The 4,199-nt window shown below is 37.4% G+C and overlaps 1 pseudogene; it reads left to right on the top strand.

The window, feature by feature from the left end:
• The first annotated feature begins 342 nt into the window (after positions 1-342).
• Positions 343-2,054, top strand: LOC136150930 (low molecular weight phosphotyrosine protein phosphatase pseudogene; annotated as a pseudogene).
• Positions 2,055-4,199: the final 2,145 nt, after the last annotated feature.

Genomic DNA, 4,199 nt, shown 5'->3' with positions numbered 1-4,199 from the left:
ATGTAATTTATATTTTTAAAATAAAACTTTTCTATTAGTATAATTTCTCATCTGGAATGCAAATATTCTCAAATTAGAAGTAAGAGGTTGTTAAACTTACAGTACTATTCAGCAAATATTGTTGTTAAAACCCTCAGCATTGTAAATCATAGGAATTAGTTATGGATGAACCATGTTTCAGTTGTTTAAAGAACTGTAGGGAACATAATGAAAAGTTTCTCCTAGCACTGTGCTACTCAGAACAAACTGACTTCATCCTTGTGAGGTTTTGTGGTGTGACTGACACCAAGGCTTCTACATAAGGTATGAAGACAATGAATTAACCCTGCCTGGAGCACGAACATGTGGTTTGTAAATCATGAGAATGGCTTCAAATGAAAACATGGAGACAGTTGAGTCCAAGGGCTTCATGAAATCTGAAATGAATACACCCATATATCAGAGAGCAGCAAAATAGTTTTAAAAGTAGGTGAACACTTTCCTGGGACAGTGGAGGTCCCTAATTCCCTTCTTAGCCTCAGGGAATTCTAGGGTTGAAGAAGTTTAATAACATGGTTTTTAGTCTTCAGCCCATAGTAACAGACAACAGACATATAGTGTGCATAAAGATACACACACGCCTGTGGTTAAGAGATATGAATCAAAGAGAATAATATTTAGCCAAAAATCTCTAATTTGAACCTATAGCTATTCAATTTGATGTGAAGGGCAAGTTATTTCTTATTTAATAGTTAAGTATTCTAATGTATGTCCTTCTATCAGATGGACAACATAGACACTAAGTAGAAAGTATTCTTTACTTATATAAATTATTTCTTTTACTTATCTTTATTCTATCTTGAATTTAAACTCTCATGTCTGAAATAACATGATTGAAGGTGGGCAGACCTCAGAAGTCTGAAGTGGAATGTGGGTTTCTTTGAGCAATAATTAATATCTATTCCAAATAATCTGCATCATTCTATTCCCCAAATTTCTAAGAAATACTTACCCATCAATCACAAGCCACAAAACAAATTAAAAAGTACAAAAGAAAAAAGAAACAAAAAAGATGATATAAAACCTACCCTGACAATAGAGGACTAGAAAATAAGTATACACTTTAAGTCTAAGAAATTTTAAGCTCTAGCAAAGTGAAAAGGATCCATTTCAAAGAGAATCCAAAAAAAGCATTCATTAAATGTAAACATTTTTATATCTGCTTCTTTATACAAAGATAAGTAAAAAGTTCTGGAGACATTATTCAATGATGACTGTGGCTAAAATTTCTGAATTGAAAGAGTTCCGTTTTCTCTCTGTTGGCCAAACATATAGATTTGGCCATTTGATAACTAAGGCCCTCAAATTAAAAGAGTTTTCACAAACTTCAAAACTGTGTCCTAACAAAAATACCACATAAGAAAATAAAACTGAACTTAGGCACAATTCTCCTATTCTTAGAGTTTGTTAAACTCTGATAAACGTAATAACTAAATTGGCTGGGAACTGAAGACTTGCTGCCTTTAATTTCAGTTTAATGCAAAGGCAAGAATGTCATTCATTCAAGCATCTTAATTATTACTTCTTGGAGTGAGGGAGGGTGTCCTAGCAGATGAGCAAATTGGTGCTCTTTGTGTGTCTGGGTAACATCTGTCTATCACCTGTTGCAGAAGCACTTTTTAGGAAACCTGTAACTGATTAAACCATTTCAGATAGTTGGAGGATAAGCCATGCATTGACAACCACGTGTGAACTAGGAGACCCTCCTGATTATCAGGGGACAGGCTTCCATGAAAAAGCATGGTAGTCCCATGAGTCATATGCCCAGCAGATTACCTAAAAGGACTGCCACTTTTGACGGTGTACCATATATGGATGAAATCAATTGGAGAGATTTGAATAGAAAAAGTTATCAAGTTAAAAACCTGAAAGCAAAAATTGAGCTATTTGGGAGCCATGAGCCACAGAAACAACTCATTATTGAAGATCGCTCTTAGGGTAACAACTCTGACTTTGAGACCATCTATGAGCAATGTGTGCGAAGCTGCAGAGACTTTCTGAAGAAGGTCCACTGACCGGGTCCAGTCCTGCAAGGGCCAGGCTTATTCACACAGGCCCCTTTTTTCAGTTCAGTGTCACAGTTCCCTAGCTCAAGGTCAGAGCCCTTTCTTCAGTTGACTCACTGTTTCTTACTTTAAAAAAATAATTATAGATAAAAATCAGTCTATTTGGCAGAATGATAAATAAGCATGCTCGATTTAGACAGTTTATGGAGTGAAGATGAATCAGAAAGCGTGGCCTCCACCGTCCTCTTGGATGATGTGTGATGTTTGCCCGTCTGCTCAGTGCCAGGCAGCAGCTTGATGAGTAAGTGTATAAGTAAGCGTGTTGCTTGTAATCTGTTCATGGAACAAGCTGGTGACCCTGGAGCCACAGCAGCCTTGCCTCCCCTCCGTCTTCAGCGGGGTCTAGTTTCTCCTCCTCGGGGCCGGCACCCCCAAGACAGGACCCCATGTGGAGAACTACATGAGGACAGCTCTTCTGGACTCTGTCTTCAGCCCTGTTCACAGTTGGCGACCCAAAATCCTGGAAGGACTCTGAGTCACAGATCAGTCTGAGTGACAGTCGTTCACAAGCAGAGAGAGTCAAGAGCAACAGCTTCCAGGCCTTAGTATCATGAGAATCCCTGGGGGGAGACGCTGAGTCATGAACCCGGTTGGGCCTGAAGGATGAGCAGGCAAGTTTCCCACCGCGGGTGGCAGAGGCAGAATCTCTGGGAGGTCGTGGCAAGAAGACTGGGCAAATGTGTCTGGCTCCCTGTGGAATTGTTCCATGGGATTCTTATCCTGAGGACTTGAAAGATTAAGTGAATTGAGAATTTGATAACTATGTTCATAAAAAAAGATTGAGAAAAAATGTTTAACTGAAACTAGAACACAGAAAGTAAACACTTCAAAAATTATACCTTAGTGCCCTAACCATTCAGTAATTGTTTAATAACCTCAAAGTGATATCTTACTGTTTTCTGTTCCTTTATGTTCATAAACAAATGTCCAGCTTGTTTTCTTTCATATATATGTCTTAAATATCGATTCTCAGACAAATTCTAGGATTTTTTAGTTGACTTTGTCCTTACAGCTATTTTTCCAGACCAGGGGCATGTGAATAGAAAAAGTCATTGCTTAATCCACTTGTCTTTTAAAAATTAGATTCAGTCAGATTTGTTCAAAATATGTCTACCTTTAAAACTCTGGATTTTCTTGGAAGTCTTACGGTCCCTTTTAGTTTAGTGTTTCCACTACAAGGTCACACAGCAAATACACAGATGCAAACTTATTTGAAATATTCACTACCAAATCAAGCTGTATCTTAAGAAATATGTTGCCAATATACAGTGACACTCTCTTTAAAGAATACCGATTTAATTTTCCCTTATAAGAATTTATAGCCTTCTCCCACAGCAAGCATCACCCTCAATGGTGAAAAATTGAAAGCATTTCCTCTGAAATCAGGAACAAGACAAGGATGCCCACTCTCACCACTACTATTCAACATAGTGTTGGAAGTTTTGGCCACAGCAATCAGAGCAGAAAAAGACATAAAAGGAATCCAGATAGGAAAAGAAGAAGTGAAACTCTCGCTGTTTGCAGATGACATGATCCTCTACATAGAAAACCCTAAAGACTCTTCCAGAAAATTACTAGAGCTAATCAATGAATATAGTAAAGTTGCAGGATATAAAATTAACACACAGAAATCCCTTGCATTCCTATACACTAACAATGAAAAAACAGAAAGAGGAATTAAGGAAACAATACCATTCACCATTGCAACAAAAAGAATAAAATACTTAGGAGTATATCTACCTAAAGAAACAAAAGACCTATACATAGAAAACTATAAAACACTGATGAAAGAAATCAAAGAGGACACAAACAGATGGAGAAACATACCGTGTTCATGGATTGGAAGAATCAATATTGTCAAAATGGCTATTCTACCGAAAGCAATCTATAGATTCAATGCAATCCCTATCAAGCTACCAACGGTATTTTTCACAGAACTAGAACAAATAATTTCACAATTTGTATGGAAATACAAAAAACCTCGAATAGCCAAAGTAATCTTGAGAAAGAAGAAAGGAACTGGAGGAATCAACCTGCCTGACTTCAGACTCTACTACAAAGCCACAGTCATCAAGACAGTATGGTACTGGCACA

Source organism: Muntiacus reevesi, chromosome 19 (assembly GCF_963930625.1).
Source record: "Muntiacus reevesi chromosome 19, mMunRee1.1, whole genome shotgun sequence".
NCBI lineage: Eukaryota > Metazoa > Chordata > Mammalia > Artiodactyla > Cervidae > Muntiacus > Muntiacus reevesi.
This window is presented reverse-complemented; position numbering and strand designations above follow the sequence as displayed.